Genomic DNA, 21,221 nt, shown 5'->3' with positions numbered 1-21,221 from the left:
GTTGGCAGGTTTAAGTGGAGCAGAGGATGTAGGGCGAAGGAACTTACCCAGCATTTCCTATATATGAGTACTTTCCTCAACCGTCTTCTGTGTTAGTGATGATCAGGAAAACTTCAATGGAGATGTGTCAACTGGTGGCCGACCTTCAGAGTACGAAAGACTCCGCGAGTTTGACGTGAGAGATACACTTGGTGCAAGTCCGTATATATGTGTGTCCCGTGCCTAGTGCAGTCAAACAACCACTGGATTTTAGTGCGAAACTCTCCTCCTCCTCTTCCTCCTTCTCCTCCTACTCCTCCTCCTCCTCCTCCTCCTCCTCCTCCTCCTCCTCCTCCTCCTCCTCCTCCTCCTCCTCCTCTTTACTTAATATTATTCGATATACGCCGCGTATCTGTATCGCCGGTTTTTCAATAAAAGTGATGGATAGCAGCGAACACGTACACATAACCCGGATTTATGCTGGAAATATTCGGATTGGCTGCGGTGCGGATGACACTGCAGTCCCCTCCTGACCCTGTCTTGCCCCGTCCCCACCCCTCGTCGCCCCGCACCATTCCCACTGTCTATCGTATCACTGTGCCCTCTAAGGCTCTTCATTCTGGCAACTTTTCTTGTATTCCCCCTCCCCCCACCCTCTCTCTCTCTCTCTCTCTCTCTCTCTCTCTCTCTCTCTCTCTCTCTCTCTCTCTCTCTCTCTCTCTCTCTCTCTCGATTAGAAAGCTTCTTAGGCGTTTTAGCACCAGACGCGTTTTGCTGTCTGAACGCAAGGCTTAAAGCAGATTGGTTATGTTCCCTGGTATGCAGCATTTGTTCAAACAGCCTCCCTCACCCTCCCACCATTTGTTATCCAACAGTAAGGTGACCTCCCCTTGATCCGCTGTTTCACGTTTAGCTCGTGCAATTAACAAAAAAAAAAAATAAAATAAAAAAATAAAGTAAATAAATAAATAGATAAATAATAAATAAGTAAAATAGAAGAAAATAGTTAATCGTGCCTCATCAACAGTCTTTCACCTGCTTAGTGGCAAGCCTCGGCTAACCCACCCGTTCCCTGCCCTGCCTCACCTCCACACACACGCATATTCATTTCAAAATAACACTAATTAAGTAAAATTCACTGTTTTACGATAAAAATGTTATATAAAGTATTATTTCGAGTCGTCTGATGCAAAAGCAAATATTTCGTACACTTATTTTATATTACAAATAAAAAAACGCTGAAAAAAAATAAATTTAAGTCACAAACAGGTACTGTTTGTTCAGTTCAGTACTAAGAATTTTGCTGCATTCTCCAATTTTCTCTGTCTGTATCCCTTAAGGTGACGCTATGTGTGAATTTTTGGTAAATTTATTTGGTGAGTGTTGTTTTGAAGTGCGAGCGCCTGCTCGCCCCTGCTGGACACAGCGAGAGCCGCGGGTCTCTAATGATGTGCTGGCATCCACCTACCTACTCTTCCTGATAACTTGTCAGATTCGGTTCATTAAGTCTTGGCAACACCTGGCATGGCGACAAGGCCACGCTGCCACTGTTATGCCGGTCCTGTTCCCCCCGTGGCACTCCGCCGTGCACCCTCCCGCATGCCATTATCATTTGCACGCAACACTGCGCCAAATGTACAGAGATGAGCAAACACTGTAATTTTTGTGTAAACCTTTTTTGTATCATATATTATTATCAAAAATTTATTTGTTTATGTATTTATTTATACGTTTATTTATTTTTTGTACATTACGGAATAATTTTTTGTCACCTTCCTAATGAGTTTCTTTTTTGGAATTAATGTGGACTTTGATGTTAAATTTGCAATATATATATATATATATATATATATATATATATATATATATATATATATATATATATATATATATATATATATATATATATATATATATATGAGTAGAGAAACTATTAAATAAAAAGAACGAGTTTCCCGAAAATTTCCAGAAAAAAACAGTTGATATAAAGTTTGGCAATAAACTACTGTTTTGGAAGAAGGTTTAAAGAGGAGAGAGTGCAAAAGCGACGGATAAGGAAAAGAAAATGTCGAGTGAGCAACCATCAGTGAAGGATTGTTGAAAGTCATGTTGATTTGAGGAACTTTGTAAAACATAAAATCATATAAATGAAGACAGAGCTGCAATTTCCTGTTTCGAAAAAATAAATAAATAAATATAAATAAATAAATAAATAAATAAATAAATAATACAATCAGGAAAAAAGAGACACATATGTAGGAACCGGTATGAAGACATAGTTGTGACATGTACCTCTCCGCCACTTTTCCCTCAGTCCCGTCTTTCCTTTCCTCCCTCCCTCCTTGCCTTCCTTCTACCCAGTATTCCCTCTTCACGTCACAACAACACCAAATGAAACCTTCCCTTGTCCAAATGTCTGCTCGGCTCTTGCCAACTTCGCATTCAAAGTCAAGAGTAAACTCCTTAATGACACACAGTTGGCAATGAACTGTAATGCCATAAATTAGGGAACGTTGTCAAGCAATGCCAAAATGTCATATTGATCCAACTGTTTGTTTTGTAAGATATTTGTGGAAATGATGCCTTGTAGAACCTGAAATGCATAGGAGTCTTATTTTTTAGCTTTTCATGTAGATGATTACAAGGACAAGAATCACCAGTATCCTTGTCACTGTTATTGACTTTTCCTTATGTTCTTAGATGAGGAGACACACCAACGAAGAAAAAAGCCTACTTTCCTACTTTACAGGATAATATAGGTATGTAAATGTATTAAAGGAAACTAAAATAAACATAAATATACGATCTAAAGGAGACAAAAATCAAATTTGCATTTATATAGTTTATTAAAGGAAAGACATATACGTATGATACATAGTAATACAACACTCATGGCAGGTAATACATTAAATTGTTTAACATTTCGTTACACATTATCTAAGCACTTTTTTCTTTATTCTTGGTCATTATTATCGGTAATATTTTACAATCTTTTGATTCTCTCTCTCTCTCTCTCTCTCTCTCTCTCTCTCTCTCTCTCTCTCTCTCTCTCTCTCTCTCTCTCTCTCTCTCTCTCTCTCTCTCTCTCTCTCTCTCTCTCTCTCTCTCTCTCTCTCTCTCTCTCTCTCTCTATATATATATATATATATATATTTTTTTTTTTTCTTTTTTACCCCAAAATGCTAGGATTCAGACTTTTTTTGGAAATAATTCGTTAATTATATCATTCTTTCTTTAATTATATATATCAAGTACACGAAAAAAAAATCGCATAACTGTCGCTCATAAAAGAGTAATTTGAAAAAAATAAAAAAAAATATCTACAGTCAGTATTTATTAATATCTGTAAGTCATCGAGGTCTACTGCCACCCTGTGTGAGGCTGCCCGCCTTGAAATTACAGATTCTCTAGACATGAATCACTTGAAAAGCAACTATTTTATTTAGGTTGCAAAACGTTATAACAAAAAGTATCTTGTGGGTGGCAAGGTAGGGCCTTGGTGGCTACGTAGTTAAAATACGAATATTCATTCCCTTCGCTCATTAATGTGGATGAACGAAAGCCATTCCTCACTTGAGTGAGGTGCGAATACTTGTGTCTTATTCGTTGGTGAAAACTTGGTGTTGGATGGAAGGGTCAACATCATTTTCTTTAGTTCCGGTAGGATCAGGGTGAGGCTGCAGTTGATTCACATTCCTTGTCAAAGACAAGAGCTGTTAGTATCTTTACATTCTTCACGTGTTGCCGCCGCCTTACTTGAATCGAGAATTGTTCCCATGCATTTGTATTGCCGGGAGAAACGTAGTGGATTGATGCGGCGCCTTGCAGAGGGAGCATAGCGAGCGGGGACAGCCAAGTAATGGGTTTTGTGCCTGGACGGAGGCTGTCCCGCGCAGCATCGCCGCGAGCTGCAGGTGTGGTGGCGAGGGATTTGTTTGCAGTGTGTCGATGTGCCCGCAGAAGGCAAAGGTTGCCTTACCCTTCACACACACGTGTATAGAAAAAGTGCGTGAATATACTGAAACACTGATCAAAGCAGGAACTTCCCTCCATGATAGAATAATAAAGATGCAATTTGTAGGATCTGGAGATTCTCTTAAGCAACTGGGAAGGAAGCTCCACTCAAGACTGCTGGCTTTCATTTTATTTTTCTTCGTTATTTTTATTTCAGTGATATAGTCTAGAGTATTGCTGTAGTCTCAGTCACACACACACACACACACACACACACACACACACACACACACACACACACACACACACACACACACACACACACACACACACACACACACACACACACACACACACACACACACACACACACGTCACACTCACAGTATCAGCTCGACCTCAAGTGACAACAAAGTGGAGCGCAAACTTGAGTAATTTGGGAAGTTGTGAAGCATCACAGGAAACTCGCTCACCCTCGCCCCCAGATATGTCCGACGAGCAAATTACGTGCAAATGAGGCCCTTCCACACCTCACCGCCAGGACCGTGCAGGCGGGCGAGGCTCACGAGGCTCGCCGGTGTGTGATCTTGTTGCCTTTGTGAAGTTTTTTCTTTCACCCTTGTGTTACAGTGTTGGTGTAAGCGAAGAAAGCGTCACGTTTGCTGTACTAGATGTCTCTGAACAAGTCGAGATTGTGTAGGGAATTTACTAAGAGCGAGGAAAGCTGTGTGTGTGCAGGAGAGGGAAGAGGAGACGCAGAAAGGAAGGGAGCATGGGCCGCCTTCCGCTGTTTGCACTTCCCCTGAGGCAAAGATGAGCATACCATTTTTCTCGTCGCACTGGGGAATTCTGGGAATAATTTTGAAATCTGGAAGGAACACCAGTGATAGTGGGAATAGGGTGAGGGGAGAACATGGGAGAAGAAAAGCATGAAAAGCGTGAAGTAAGCAAGAGGGAGTGGTGACAAGAGGCAGGTGGAAGGGACGGGGCAGGTGAGGCTCTGTGCGTCCAACTCACAACCTTGTCTTGATTTTCTTTTCTGGAAGTCCCTGGAATTGTTCACGTGTCTGCTTGGCCTTTCTGGTGATAAAGGTGAGCTGTCCGCGTTTCCATCTTGGGTGAAAGGCGCCTCATCACGCTGGTTGTGGAGGTGTATCGCTGCCAAGTGAATACATGAACCTCGTGCCATTGTCTTTTTGGTGCAGGTATTTTGAAAATTTATCTGCATATTTGGTATAAAAGGAGTATGTTGTATGCCAAAGAAAGTTACATGTGTTCTCACTGATTAATGGCGTTTGAAGTGTCTCGTGCTCACCTACCACCATCCCAGTGCAGGCAGCCTCAGATGATTTCATAGTACAAAAGATTAGGTTGGTGTTGGCGCTTGCATCCTCTTGACGTGCCCGTGAATTATATTGTCCTAAAGAAAATGTAGGGATCAGCTGTGATACTTAATATTCTGCCTGACGACGACTCTTGAAATGCAGATAAGTGTAGTTTTGTGTGTGTGTGTGTGTGTGTGTGTGTGTGTGTGTGTGTGTGTGTGTGTGTGTGTGTGTGTGTGTGTGTGTGTGTGTGTGTGTATCATAACTGCCACAAGGGGGCATTTCATGTCTGCGCGATGCTCGCATCCCCCACACATTCACTTGGCGCTCCGCTCTCTGACTCACATTTACTGGGAAATCCTTGGAGGCTGTTTGTCTTCCCGTCAGGCAGAGCAGGTCAGATGTTTCACTTTTAGAAGTGTTTAACCCATCGCTTCCACCACCGATTGTTAAAAAAAAAATGAATAAATAAAAAAAAATGAGAACGCTTAGTGATGAAATGTTTCGACAGTCAAAGCGACATTTTTTTTTCCTTTTAAGCGAAGAAAATTATTCTCTTATTTGCACGAGGACTAGAAATAGTCTCGTGACTAAGCCGATGTGACGTGATTATGCATCGATAAATGACTCCATTAAAGTTAACACACGATCATTTCTCCTCACGCGCCGCCGCCGTCGCCACCACCACCACCACCACCACCACCACCACCACCACCACCACCACCACCACCACCACTACCACCACCACCACCACTTCCACCTCACATCACTTCCCATCCCAGCACTTCCACTCCACCACCGCTTTCCGGAGTCAATACCTCTGAGGGCGCCTGGTATCACAGAAGCACCTCCCTCGCCTTGCCCTAACAGCCGTCACTCCGTCCATCAGTGTCAGCCGCTCACTTCCCCTACAGGTCGTGAAGTATGAACATGGAGTCCGCCTCGCTCAACTTGGTAGCTCTGTCTCAAACATCTCACAAGTCATTAAGCTCTCCTGGGCTACACGGGCCGCCCCTCTATCACTAGTTCTGGCGCCCTATCAGTGGCATGCCTCGCGTAGTTTCCCGCAAGGCCAATAATCACATGTCCTTCTCATTACTTTCTCCTTCCACATCCCGCCACGCTCGCCATTCATCACTTCTCGCCTCCCTCACTTTCCAGGAGTCCTCCCCGTATTCCTCTAAACCTCTTTTGTTCCCTCCTACCTGAACCATTCGGGAAGGGGAGAGACAACAGAGCGTCCCCTCTCCTTCTCCCTTCCATCTGACATCCCCTTCCCTTCTTCCCTTCCTTCTATTCCCCTTCACATCATCACTGACTCTTACCGTCCCCAACGCTACCCCTCACCCACCTCCCCCACCACTCCATCGCCAATACCACCACCGAGCCAGAGTTGTGCCGGCCGGAAAATTAGAGCAAGACTGGACTCCGGATTCGTGGAGTCCGGATAGCAACGAGAGAGCAGGATGGAGTTCTGTAGGACCGAGTAAGGAGGAAGAGAAGGAGGATTAATTCTGCTTGTGTGTCCTTTTTCCTTGCGCGTGAAATTTCGCTTTTTTTTTTTTTTCTTTTTTGCACTAAGGTTATATACACGGAAGGCTTTGTCCGCGTAATGACCGACCAGCGATACGAGGCTCTTTTTGGGTTAACTAACGATGAGATTCTGTGCCAGCGAGTGTTGTTTCTCCTTATTGGATGTTGTCTAGGAGAAGCTTGGAGATCGTGGGAAGACGAGACAGGGCTGAGCGGCCAAGGGAAGAGAGAGAGAGAGAGAGAGAGAGAGAGAGAGAGAGAGAGAGAGACGCCCAGTAGCTGATAGACATCGCTGAGATGCCGCGATCATTTCCTGACCCCAGTCCCTCTCCTCCTCGCCGGGCTATCCTCTCTCGGCAGGTGAGCGCAAGTAGAAAAGAAGAGGAGGCCTACTTGCTGTGACGTCATAGGCGGAGGGAGGAAGTTAATTGTGTTATTCTTGCATTGGTTTCTCGCGTGTTGTTGTTGTTGCTGTCTATATTGTCATCGTTCATCGTGATTACGTGTGTGTGTGTGTGTGTGTGTGTGTGTGTGTGTGTGTGTGTGTATTGGATAGAGCCAACAGGTGGTTCAGTTTGTCTTTCGAAGCTGCACCGTATTAAGTGTTAAGGTATCCGTGTTGACTTGGGATTCTGAACGTGCTAAATTTACATAAGTCGTTATCATTATCCCTATTGTTGTTGTCATCGTAATCATTCAGTCATCATCATCATCATCATTACAAACCATTGAGGAGCTTGGCGGGTCATTAAGCGGCAGGCGCCCACCAACTTCCACGCATCTCACTTTATCGTCCGCAATGTTGTAGTGAGCTAACCTTGTGGCGGTGTTTTGTTTTCATTGCTAGTTTAAGCTACTGTGATTTACTCTTTCTCTCTCTCTCTCTCTCTCTCTCTCTCTCTCTCTCTCTCTCTCTCTCTCTCTCTCTCTCTCTCTCTCTCTCTCTCTCTCTCTCTCTCTCTCTCTCTCTCTCTCTCTCTCTCTCTCTCTCTCTCTCTCTCTCTCTGCTGTGTGTGTGTGTGTGTGTGTGTGTGTGTGTGTTGATTCGCGATCAACTAAATTTTTTCACAGTTTTTTTCTTTTTATAAAGTTAATCACTATTATTTTCCTTAAGTACGTAGTGGGTGCAGATCTGTAATATTTTCAGCATCGAAAACTTCACAGACTTTCTGAAGTAATTTTGTAGTCTACCACATTTTGTAACTTCCACTTCATTTCCTTAGTCAGCTGCCTACCAGAAAAATACAATTTCATGTAGCAAAACTGTCTCTGTATCTCAATACTCCATTACCGTAAATGGGCTCTGCCGTGGCTACCTCGCTGTTCCATTAAGCACGGAGCTGACGCGGACACACGGGATCGATCCTGTGTGCCGGGCACCGGGAGGAGGAGCCTCGGCCAGCCTTCCACCGGCCGCCTCTCACCGGGCAGCCGCGACGTGGAAGGGACTGACTGTCGGCAGGGAGAGGTCCTTCCCGGGAGCCAAGGACAAAATGTGAGCACAGCCAATCAACAATAATGGAAAACAGTAAACGAAACATGTACCGATTTTAGCCGTAATTACAGAGGAATATGGGCGTGAAGCCGTGGGCCGTGGGGCGCTTCTTTTATGTGTTAAGAACACAGCGGTAATTGTTGCTTATACCATTTGTAAAGACGTTCCCTTCGTATACGAAACTGTATGTGTGTGTGTGTGTGTGTGTGTGTGTGTGTGTGTGTGTGTGTATAATATATATATATATATATATATATATATATATATATATATATATATATATATACGAGGTGTGTCATTAAAGTTCCAGGACTGGTGCCACACAAGTTTTATTTCACATCCAGGCTACAAACTATAGGTTATCTCCTTCGAAGTAATCCCCCTGGCACCGCATGCACTTGTCCATCCTTCTCTGCCAGGCTTGCATGCACTGCTGGAAGGATTCTTGCGGGATGCTCCTCAGCTCCGTCGTCACGGCCTTTTTGATGTCGTCCGCATCATCAAAACGGGTCCCCTTCATGACCTCCTTGAGCTTGGGGAAGAGGAAGAAGTCGCACGGAGCGAGGTCAGGTGAGTAGGGCGGTTGCTCCAGCACGGCGATGTTCTTCTTGGCCAAGAACTCTCTGATGCTCAGAGCATTGTGAGCAGGCGCATTGTCGTGGTGAAGCAGCCACGAGTTGCCCTGCCACAACTCCCGCCTCTTCTCGCGCACTGCACGAAGCAGACGCCGCAGTACTTCTTTGTACACATGTTGGTTGACTGTCTGGCCCTGTGGCAAGAACTCGCAGTGGACGATGCCCCTCACATCGAAGAAAGCGATCAACATGACCTTGAAGCTGGACCTGGACTGCCTTGCTTTCTTCGGCCGTGGCGACGCCGGACTCTTCCATTGAAGGCTCTGGCGTTTGGTCTCCGGGTCGTACTCAAATACCCAGGACTCATCGCCGGTGATGACTCTCCTGAGCAAGTCTGGTTCAGTTTCCAGACGCTCGAGGATGTCCTGACACACCTGCATGCGTCGTCCCTTCTGGTCATCGTTCAGGAGTCTCGGCACCATCTTCGCACAGACTTTCCGCATGCCCAGATCTTCAGTGATAATCTTCCACACGCTGTTGTGGTTCATGCCAAGCTCATCTGCGATCTTTCGAACAGTCAACCGACGATCGTCACGCACCATCTGCTTGACACGCTCAACATTGGCCTCATTCCTGCTCGTTGAGGGTCTTCCACTCCTGGGGTCATCTTCCACGTCCTCCCAGCCCTCTTTGAACCTCTTGCACCACTCAAAAACACGTGAGCGTGACATTGTCTCATCCCCGTACACTTTTTGCAGCATACCCAGTGCTTCTGACGGCGTTTTCCCCAACTGCACCAAAAACTTCAAGTTTGTTCGCTGTTCAGCGCTCATTGTTAAACGACCTGCAACAGAGGACATGATTTTAAAAGCACGTAAGAAAAAGATTAGTGACTGTAGAGGGTTGGGAGCGCAGTTGTATACTCCAGAAGGATTACTTTGAAGGGGAAATATGGTGGTTTGTGGCTTGGGTTTGAAATTCATCTTTTAGGACACCAGTCCTGGAACTTTAATGACACACCTCGTATATATATATATATATATATATATATATATATATATATATATATAGACACACACACACACACACACACACACACACACACACACACACACACACACACACACACACACACACACACACACACAGTATATAGACACAATACAGTAGACACACACACAGTTTCCTCTTGCCATGTATGTCAGGCGGCATTCAAGAAGAAAACATTTTAAAGATAACAATGTAAGAAATAAAGAAATCTGAAATATAAAAGAAAATGCCCTTTCTGTTTCCTTCTTGTTTTAAGAGAAGAACAAAGTTTTCTGAGGAAGGGTCTGCCAGCAGCGCTCGCCCCTCCTAGTCGCCTTTGCAACACAGAGAATACGAAGACATGTACTGTAAATCCCTTGCTACCTTTACCTAGCCTTGTGTGTGTGTGTGTGTGTGTGTGTGTGTGTGTGTGTGTGTGTGTGTGTGTGTGTGTGTGTGTGTGTGTGTGTGTGTGTGTGTGTGCGTGCGTGTATGAACATGCCCGTGCAAGAAAAATGTTGGTAATCTATTGCACTCTCACGTCTCGTACAAAAGTATTCGGTTAAATTTAGTCGTATTCCTTGGCTTTTGAACTTGACACTCTTCTCTCTATTTTTCAGGTGTCTGTTGGGTTGGCGGCCGTCCTGCTCAGACAGAGATACGCCTGCTACTCTCCTCCCGCTGTGCAGTAACGGTGAGTGTGACCACCTTCTGGCAGCCACCCTGTCCTTCCTACGCCACCATCACCACCGTCAGTACCTCCATCATGATAACACCTCCCTTTCCCTCCACGCACCGCCGCCAGCAACGCCTTCCTCTCGGGCCGCGCGGGTCACCTTGCAGCCTTGTTAGTCACAGGAAATTAAGCAGTCTTGGCGGCAGGAGCTTGATGACGCCTGTGCCTAGTAGAGGAGAAGCTGAGCTACTACAAGAACAGCTCGCCCGTACACGAGATTCATGCCTCCTCCTTCCTTCTGCTACTCGCACAACTCCGACTACTCCGCCTTCTCTCCTCCTCCTCCTCCTCCTCCTCCTCCTTCTCCTCGTCCTCCTCCTTGTTGTTGTTGTTGTTGTTGTTGTTGTTGTTGTTGTTGTTGTTGTTATTATTGTGGTTACTCTTGTTACTGTTGCTATTATCATTTTTATTGTCCTTGTTTTTATCATTATCGTCGTCATTGTCATCCATTCCTTCTTCGTCTTTCTGCTCTTCGTCCTCCTCCTCCTCCTCCTCCTCCTCCTCCTTGTCGTCGTCGTCGTCCTCGTGCTCGTCCTCCAAGTGCGAGAGAAGGCGGTCCGTCCCGAGCCATCAAAGCTTAACGGAGTGCTGCTGCAATCTGGAAACTTTATGAATACGACTTTTCCTTCTAGAGTGTCCGAGGCTTCCCGACTTTATTACTGTCTCCCTCCTCTCCTTCCTGCTCCTGTCCCCTTCCTGTGTTCCTCCCTCTCCTCCCCCTCCCTCCTTGCCTTCGTCCGTTCGCCTCTTCCTGCCTCAGTAAGCGTGAACTACTTTGTCCCTGAGTGTCCCCGAGGCTCCAGTTTCGCCCTGCTGTAAGCGCTTTGATGGCCAGAAATGAGTGCCTTTAGGGGGTTCTCTTTCCCCCTTCGTTTTTGTTTCACAGGGAGGAAATGTGCTTAGTTAAGGTTTCTTGTTTTGGAAATTGGTGTCGTGCCAGGACCGTTGCGTCGTTTAGGAGTCGTCGCGTGTGGCGTGTGGAAGACTCGTCACCATTTCCCCGCCTGGTTGAGGATCGGTATACGCCCGCCGGGACGCCACACACCGCCGGTATGTTTTGCTGCCACAGGGAAAGGATTTATGACGGATTGTTATGCTCAGAATTTTGACCATTGAAGTGAAGTCGAGACCCAAACATTCTCCCTGGAGCGCAAACTCTTTCAAGTGTTCCAGCCACTGACTTTATACTTTTTTTTTTTTTTTTCTCAAGCCGTATCCAAAGTGTCGTCATAATAATAGTCTCGGCAACCAATCTCATCGTCTTCCTTCAAAGGCCATTCAAATTTATGGTAGTTGTTTCGCCTTTTGACGAGCTGCTCGCATCATATTTCATTTTCATAGTCATACCCACCAGGAGGGAGAAACGTGCCGCCGAGGAACGCCGAAGGGTCTGTGCTCGCTGGTGGCCGCTGGAAGCTGTTCCAGTGCAGTACCGCGACGCGCGTCACGCAAAACGCCAGTGAAAAATACTAAGTAAATATGTAGATAAGTTAACAGACTAATAAAAAATGTATTATAAATAAGATAAAATAACAATAGCTTAAAAATTCGTGCTACTGATTAATGACAAATGCTACTGAATGAAGATATCGATCTACAGCGTAAAGAAACCTGATTAATTCCCATTCAGTGAATGGAATCCCTCTCTGCCGTCCCCGCACCACACAAGGCGGGCACAGGCTGCGGCATGCCTCCAGCAGCAGGCCTGCCGTGAAGTAAATACACTTGTTGCATTACAGCTATTACACAACCAGGCAGCCTCACTGAAGAAGGCTGTCAATATTTCCGTACCTGATGATATGGGAATACTACTGTAGTGGAATGTAATGGTACCTGTCATGTGAGATGTATGGTTCTGACTGTTGTCTGGGAAGTGTCGGGGACAGGCGCCGCTGGTATTGGCACCAGTAAATCGTTTAGGCATTTTAAGTTATGTGAGAAGTCTGCTCTCAGAGCGTGGCATCTCGATGAAATTGTGTTCATTCTGTCGGTGCTTCTTGGGCTTTATTGCGTAAGGTTGAATTCTTCTTTGTCGCTTCATGCTGCACGGTTTTCAGTTTCGCAATATCCTTCACGCGGAGGGGAAGAGCCGGCAATGGAGCTCCCGCTTCCTCCCTTTCCCGTATCTCTTCCCTTTTCCTCTCTTCCTAAAGGAATCTGACTATAACCTCCCGCCGCCGCCGCCACCACCACCACCACCACCACCACCACCACCACCACCACCCACCACCACAATCTCACCCAACTCTCCCAGACGAATTGTGCCGACGGCTCGACAAGCGAGAGAGAGAGAGAGAGAGAGAGAGAGAGAGAGAGAGAGAGAGAGAGAGAGAGAGAGAGAGAGAGAGAGAGAGAGAGAGAGAGAGAGAGAGAGAGAGAGAGAGAGAGAGAGAGAGAGAGAGAGAGAGAGAGAGAGAGAGATTCGAGGCCAAAACCAGCCCCACCTCCTAAGTTTGGTGCCGCGTTCGCCTACAAGCACATTTTTTAAAAGATGGGGTTCGGCTTCTCTGTCATGTTTAGGGTCATACCTGCGCCCGTTTTTTCCCCTCGGTTGTCTGTGACTTGTAACTTTGTTTGTTTTCCTCGGAGTGGGGCGCGCAGCGACGTGGAGTTCTCAGGCGCCTCCCCCCACCCCCCTCCCGGCCCTACAGGGACCACCCCACCCACGAACCGGAAACAGCGTAGTAGAAATCTGAGTGGAAGAAAACGGAACAATATTTTCCCGCATAATTTCATCTGACAATAAAGTCGTAAAAGATTTAAGTTGGAGTTCGAGAAGGCTTAGCGAGTATGGGCCAGCTGGAGCGTGGCGGGAGTGGCTGTGCTGCCGCCGCGGAGTGGTGCCAACACTGCTGCTGAGGACCAGGCGAGGGACTGGCGGCAAGGAGTGATGACGCCGCTGGCGCTCATGATGTCAGTGCCAAACACACGCTGGCTGGTGTCTCCGTTACATGTATCACTAAGGAAATACCGGTAGTGATGGGCCTGGTCGCTTCTAGCTACCAATTTCTTTCCCCTTTTCCCCTCCCTCCCTCCCTCTAAACTTGCCTTATCACCTTCACCCCTTCTCCCCTCAGCCTTCTTCCTCCCCGGGCTTCTTATCGCCACTCTTAACTACCAACTCACTCACTTTTTTCTCTCTTTGATTTGTGCTTCTTGTTTTCACTTTTTTTCCTCTCTTATTTTTGTCCATCACCTTCGCCGCGTCGTTCTTCCCCCTCTCGAGTTCTTCATCTTTCCTATTTTTCTTGTCCTATATTTGTATGCCCATGTTCTTGTCCTGCATAATAGTACCCTCGGTCACTCCATCACGTTCATCATCATCATCATCATTGTCGTCATTGTTATCAACTTACGTTTTCGTTTTATTTTTTTTTCCTTTACTTTTCCTCCTTTTATTTTTCGTTTTTTCTTCTCACTCCTCCTCCTCCTCCTCCTCCTCCTCCTCCTCCTCTGGACGAAAAAGATAAATCAAGTCACCTGTCTCCTCACCTGGGCCTGGAAGGCGGCCCTGATTGGTCCTCGTTACGGGCCAATCGAGGCGTCCGCGGGCCAGCTGCGACGGAATATAAAAAACGATTTTCAACATTTTTCTAATTTTAAGATTACGTATTTAAGTCGTCTTATTTAGCGTGAATCGTTTGGTGCTGCTCAGAAACAAGTGGCCAGTTCTTGTTTACTAGCTATTGTTTACTGATCTTCCTGCCTTTACTTTTTCGTTGATAGATATGATCAACATTATAATCGTCATATAATGTTTACTTATTATGATATACTAGGTATACGCCATTACAGAAAATCAGTTTGCAGACAAAAGCAGCACGCCCTTACCTATCAATGGAAACGCTGGGTAGTAGTTTAAAAATTTATAACAAGGTTCCTTGGAAGATCCTAAAAAGTGCGCAGATATTTTCCACCGTCCTGCCCGCCTTTTTGAGCTTATTAAGGCCAGCAGGGTAAGAAGCAAGAATGTCCCCTGACGGTAAGCTTAGTGTGTGTGTGTGTGTGTGTGTGTGTGTGTGTGTGTGTGTGTGTGTGTGTGTGTGGTGAGAGAGAGAGAGAGAGAGAGAGAGGAAGAGAGAGAGAGAGAGAGAGTGAGAGAGAGAGAGAGAGAGAGAGAGAGAGAGAAACAAGGTCAGCCATTGCTGGGGTACCTAGGGTGGCGGAGGCCATTGAACGTTGTTTATTAGTTTATTATTCCTTTATCTGCCTTTATTAGTGCGCCGTCCATGTAATAACGGAAGGGGTGGGCGAGGTGAGGGTTGTGCGTGGCAGGGTGAGGGGAAGGTGGGGTTGAACCCCACGAAAAATTTAGTTTTCCCCCGTGAGTGGAGAGTGAGATTGTGTGATGTTGGCAGGTGACGGTGGCTACCTCCTGTAAGGGGTTGTGGAAGTCTAGATGGATCATGATGGATGGTGCTGGATGAAGCGCTAACACAATCTCCGGGGTAATAATCACTAAGACTGTAACGCCTCAAGTTTCGTAAAGTACAACGCTGCCTTAGTGTGGACGGTGCCTTGCTGGTCTCTTCTGAGAGTCCGAGAAGAAGGCGGGAAAGATCTGCGTTCATTGTTTCAAGAGAAATATGGACTGAAGCCGCTGGTCTCAAGAGCACCCGTCTTTTACAGTTTCTCTCTCTCTCTCTCTCTCTCTCTCTCTCTCTCTCTCTCTCTCTCTCTCTCTCTCTCTCTCTCTCTCTCTCTCTCTCTCTCTCTCTCTCTCTCTCTCTCTGTGTGTGTGTGTGTGTGTGTGTGTGTGTGTGTGTGTGTGTGTGGGCGCGTGCGTGCGTGCGTGCGTGCGTGCATGCATGCACGCATGCATGCACGCGTGCAACCCACACGCCGCGTGCATTCATTAAACACTCAAACACATCAAGGTTGCTAACCATCGATTATTTACTGTGATTGAATTAGCAGTTTAATATGCTTTGAATCAAGTAAGAGATAAATGGTTATTACCCCCTTGTTACACTGATACCTGATACTCGTGGGTATGAAGCGGAGAACACTCTCCGTGTTTGCTTCTTTATATATTACAATTACAGTTTGTACAGACTCTAGCTTGTTCTCCCCGTTCTCGTATCTGGGATGAGTCTGCTATCCATCCGCCCCAGCTCGTTACTTTATTGTATTAGGAAACAGGACGCCTGGATGTTTGATCACCACCACCGACTATGTCAACGTTATGTCTTATCTCTTAAGGAGTCCAGATATCCTGTGCTCTGGGTGACATCCGCAACTCTGCAGACCCAACTTGTTTTGGCTGCCACGTCCAGCCACACTACATTCCTATTGTTACATTTCATCTCCGTTCCTTTCACATTAATAGGTATTAATAAGTATACGAATAAGAACATAACACTGCCTAACGCCCTTCTTAAAGAAGCTGTTCATTAAGCAGAAGATGTAACCCGCATATCAGCACAGCTCCTTGTGTGCCAAGGCGTGCCGCTCTCAGTAACATGCTCGTGGTCGAGTTGTCTGTAAGAAATGCTCCTACCCTGTGCTTTGACTGCTCATTTCAGTACCACAGAATATATCGGGTGTCAGGGGGAAGTATTCACTGTATAAAGTACGCATCCCCATGAATGATTTAAGACAGTCATCGTGACTTACAGTACACAGCTGGGCTACACTGCGATGCCTGGTTGCTTTCCCCAAGTGGTCTTACATTGTGTTAGATTTTAAGGTCATTTCTCATATCACTCTTATATTAGAAATTTTGTATAAGTAATTCATTAGCAGCAGCAAAATGAGCCAGATTTCCCTCCCCTACTCCTTTAGTGAGTGTCTGTGTCCGGACTCCTTGACACAGTAGAGGAAAAAAAAAACATTATTAGACAAAGATTAACGGTTTTTATAAGTTCATGTGGAGTGACAGCCCGCCAACAGTTACATACGTGCCAGCTGATAGGCGGAGGACGTCTCAGCCAGGAAAAATATTTATTGATAAAAGTGCTATAGTATATTAGGACAGTTATTACTTTTATCTTTTCCCTTCATATGTTTTAGAGATCAGAATCGCCCTGTGATGCAGAAATAATGTGGTTTATGATAATGGTGATAGAAACGAAGACGGTGGTGATGGTGATGACGATGAGGTAATGTACAGTGCAAGTATTTGTGAGTCGACTGTGAGGATATGAATACAAGTGATTATTTGAATTTAAAATTCGTGATAGAAAACACATTTATCATCACTTCTGTTGACTTATTTGAGCCACCGTTGTGTGTGTGTGTGTGTGTGTGTGTGTGTGTGTGTGTGTGTGTGTGTGTGTGTGTACATAGCTTGAAAGCTTTCCTAATTCGTTGTATTAGTCTCTCATCACCATCATCTCCATGATAAATAAAATATATTATGAAAAAAAAAAAAAACGCAGTTTTGTAGCGGCTCATGTGGAATAATAGATACAAGGCAATTACATCCCGCCCGCTGCTGCTGGGACGCGGATGAGCCGAGGGATAATTGTATTAATTTGATATGGTATGTTGTGTTCCTGTCACTTAATTGTCATCCTTCTCATTGTAGCGAGAGCACAGAATTCCGCGCGTCTTGGCGGGGACGCTGCATTGAACTGATGGTGTGCAAGCGTTGCGTCATGCGTGAGTGGCGGGAGTGTGCGTCACGGTGTGCTGTGCTCTGCGGTGTGTGTGGGGTGCAGTGTGCCCGGAGAGTGGGTGATTAAATGTTTGCTGTGTGTGTATTGTGTGGTTGCGATGTGATCGTTGTCGTCGTCGTCGTTGTTGTTTTGCTGTTGTTGTTGTTGTTGCTGTTCTTATAGTTGTTGTTGTTGTTGTTGCAATTATTATTATTATTATTATTATTATTATTATTATTATTATTATTATTATTATTATTATTAACTCGGTGGTGTCGTGACTAGCGTGCTTGCCTCACTGTAGACGTCCCAGGTTCGAATCATGAGCTGGATGGAGACAAAATGGGTTTTTCTTTTTCACTCTGCAGGTTTTGTCCACCGAGTAGTGAATAGTATAGAATGTAAGGCTAGAAGTTGTGACCCTGACTCCTTGAAGGAACAAATGGCTGGGAAACCCACCCTGCTTATTCAAGTTGTGAGTGTGAATGTGCGTGTAGATCTGAAATGGTCTACGCCAAATCTTGAGATGTGTGTGTGTGTGTGTGTGTGTGTGTGTGTGTGTGTGTGTGTGTGTGTGTGTGTGTGTGTAAATTATCATAATTTTTGTTATCATCGTCACCGTCGCAGTCATCATTATCAACACGCTGTGGCCTGGTCGCCATCACTCACGGGTGGTGTGTCTTGGCCAGATTTACAGTTAACCTCCCCTGGTTTCCTCCGACATTAACTTCACTCCGAGATACGTGATGTGTATCCCGGCCACCCTCTTGACACGTCTAGCCGGCGTCATGCCTCACCGGGATAGTTATAGGCCAGATTCTTGGTTATGAGCGAGATGGCGATCTCTCTCTCTCTCTCTCTCTCTCTCTCTCTCTCTCTCTCTCTCTCTCTCTCTCTCTCTCTCTCTCTCTCTCTCTCTCTCTCTCTCTCTCTCTCTCTCTCTCTCTCTCTCTCACACACACACACACACACACACACACACACACACACACACACACACACACACACACACACACACACACACACACACACACACACATGTATAGTCTCTGGTGACACGAGTCATTACTTATCCGTCCATTATTCTGAAGCTTAATCACCACATCCAGGTCACCCTCTGTGGCACCTCCCGTAATGACGGTTTCCCGATCCACTTATTTACCAGCCAGCCATCGAAAGGTGAATAAACCGCAGAGTTAACTGATTGCCGACCGTCACCGCCGCGATCCGAACCCTGAACAGATTGAGGCGTAAGATTCAGCACATTGACGGGAGGCTTACGCTCGAAACACTGTGGACTGTGATGGGTTAAGAGTTACTTGGTTGTGAATAGCATCGTAGTTAAAGATGAGTCTTGTGGGTTTGTTAGCCAGCATCAGTGGGGCTACCATTTTCTTTCTCTAGAGTTTAATATAACAAAGAGTGATGTTCTATAGCCTTATCACTTCATTATCGTAAGCTCTCCTACAAATCTCACTGCCTTACTAAGTTGCTATTACGAGATACGAGGACCTAGATGTACACGCCGCCACATTCCACGCGTGTCGTAAAAGGCAACTAAAATGGGCGCCGTTGTTGGAGGCCTAAAAACCTCTCCCATAGGATTGTCTTTAGTTTTTCCTTTCTCTGTTTCTTGGTTTATGTTTCAGTGCTTTCCTATTTTGTTTTTTCCGTTTTTTTTTTTCTTTTCTTTTTTTCGTGGGTGGAAAGATGTTTGTATTGAAATTGTTGTTGTTGTTGTTGTTGTTGTTGTTGTTGTTGTTGTTGTTCTTGCTATTATTATTCCTATTATTGTTGTTGTTGTTATTATTATTATTATTATTATTATTATTATTATTATTATTATTATTATTATTATTATATTAATATTATTATTATTACTACTATTATTGTTATTATCATTACCACCATCATCATCATCATCATCATCATCATCATCATCATCATCATCATCATCATCATCATTATTATTATTATTATTATTGCTATCGCTAGAAATCGTCTGTTGGACAATCACTAAATAGAGCTCATCGATTCTCGTCGTCAGTTTTTGGGAGCACAAAATAGACTGCGAGGCTCGTCTCCGTGTTCCATCGTTCACTCAGTCAACGCCCCAACCCCCGCCACCACTCACTGTCACCCGAGCCTTTCACCGGTCACCTCATGACAAGTGTCCGAGGTCCATCACCTCCACCTCGGCCCCAGGGCGTCGCCACCACTCACAAAGGCGCCTTTCACTTGACGAAAGCTGTATATCCACTGCAATATTTGAAGCATTTCCTTTTCCTTCTTAAAGGTTTCGAGCTTCAGAAAGTTGATAGTTGTCGTCATCGTCCGATTTTCATTGTTACACACACACACACACACACACACACACACACACACACACACACACACACACACACACACACACACACACACACACACACACACACATGGCCTTGGAAGTCATTGTATGAAAAAAAAAAAAAAACTATTACTATAATTTTTTAACACCCTTTGAATTTTTAACGAATATAAAGGAGAAAATTACAAGATTTCTTTCCATCAAAACACGGTATTTCCAATGCCTCTGATACTATAGAACTCTGCTATATACTTGTGCCAGAACCTGCGTGTGAGAAGCGGCACGGACGTATAGACGCAGAAGCAGGAGACGGTGAGAGACGACCAGCATGCGTAGTATGGGGTGCGAGCGATGAATCATGAGCGTCAGGTATCGCCGATGAAATGGTGGATATATCTATTGGTCTCCATGGGGTGAGGATGAGGAATGGAGAGCAAAAATCAGGCACACCCGTCATGTCTGGACGGATGCGTGCCTTCCTCCCAGCGCCCCAGGAATGGTACCCCGAGTGCCAAGTGTAGGATTTGTACAGGGAGGCATATGGTTTTGTCGTCATTAGAAAGTCAATATGGACACGACAGTCTTGGCATGATTGATCCGTGTTTAATTAGTCAGATGGACGGGCGCCGGTGTGATCCCTCGGGTATGTAAATTGGTGAAAGCTGCTAGCGAGGCGGCGGGATAGGGCGGCGACACCATTAGCCTGCACCGTGTAGTGTTTCACGCCGCACCACACTGCACCACGCCAAGCCACCCTCTTGCGCCCAGTTGATTTACACCACACACCACCACGCCAAACCGTGCCACACTATCCTACACTGTCACCTGCAACTTATTACTTCACGTCACACCACATCTCACCTCACTACACCACACCATTACCCTGCACATTACTGCTCGACGCTCCACCACATCATGCTACACATTTCACGCTACACATTTCATGCTCTCTTCTCTCCGTTCCACACCACACTGCACTGTACCACACCACACTTCTCACACTGAATCTCTCTGTAGCAACTCGGCACCATCTAGACCACACCATGTATCACCACACACACACACACACACACACACACACACACACACACACACACACACACACACACACACACACACACGAAATCAGTACCCTTACAGTTTTATTTATGTATTTATTTTTTCCAACTTCAGGCAAGTGTGTGAAACGTGCCTAGACTCGCCCATCGATTACAACGCTTTAATTTGTTTGTTTCTGTTACAAATCCGTAAAGGGGAAGCCGCCGTCGCCTCATTGGGTGTTCGCCCACGGGAGGTAATCTAAGGGATGAGTAGGGAGGGGGTGAAAGGCGAGGGGAAGGAACGTAAATCTAGTTAGAGTGTGCGACCTACCCAGCCTCCCTTCAGCCCTCCAGCCTGTCACTTCCTATTCCTCCCTGCTTCCCCTCCAGGCCTCCACGCGCACCATCCCGTCCCTTCTGTCACTCTCTTCGCGTCGGCACGTGATTAATACGCTGATGGATCTTCTTCCTTGTCCAGACCAGTCATTTTTCTCACACCCTTGTCCCTTCCTACCCACCTACCCACCCACCTCTCTCTCTCTCTCTCTCTCTCTCTCTCTCTCTCTCTCTCTCTCTCTCTCTCTCTCTCTCTCTCTCTCTCTCTCTCTC

The 21,221-nt window shown here is 45.7% G+C and overlaps 1 long non-coding RNA gene across 1 annotated transcript in view; it reads left to right on the top strand.

Moving 5' to 3' along the window:
- The window catches only part of LOC135101440 (uncharacterized), a 204,395-nt gene that overhangs the window by 182,158 nt on the left and 1,016 nt on the right, over positions 1–21,221 (top strand). The window contains exon 5 of the long non-coding RNA XR_010269274.1: positions 10,511–10,584. This is a non-coding gene — a long non-coding RNA (uncharacterized LOC135101440). The remainder of the gene's footprint in view (positions 1–10,510; positions 10,585–21,221) is intronic.

The sequence above is a fragment of the Scylla paramamosain genome, chromosome 6, assembly GCF_035594125.1.
Source record: "Scylla paramamosain isolate STU-SP2022 chromosome 6, ASM3559412v1, whole genome shotgun sequence".
Taxonomy (NCBI): Eukaryota; Metazoa; Arthropoda; class Malacostraca; order Decapoda; family Portunidae; genus Scylla; species Scylla paramamosain.
The sequence above is the reverse complement of the archived record's forward strand: the minus strand, read 5'-3'. Positions and strand labels throughout refer to the sequence as shown.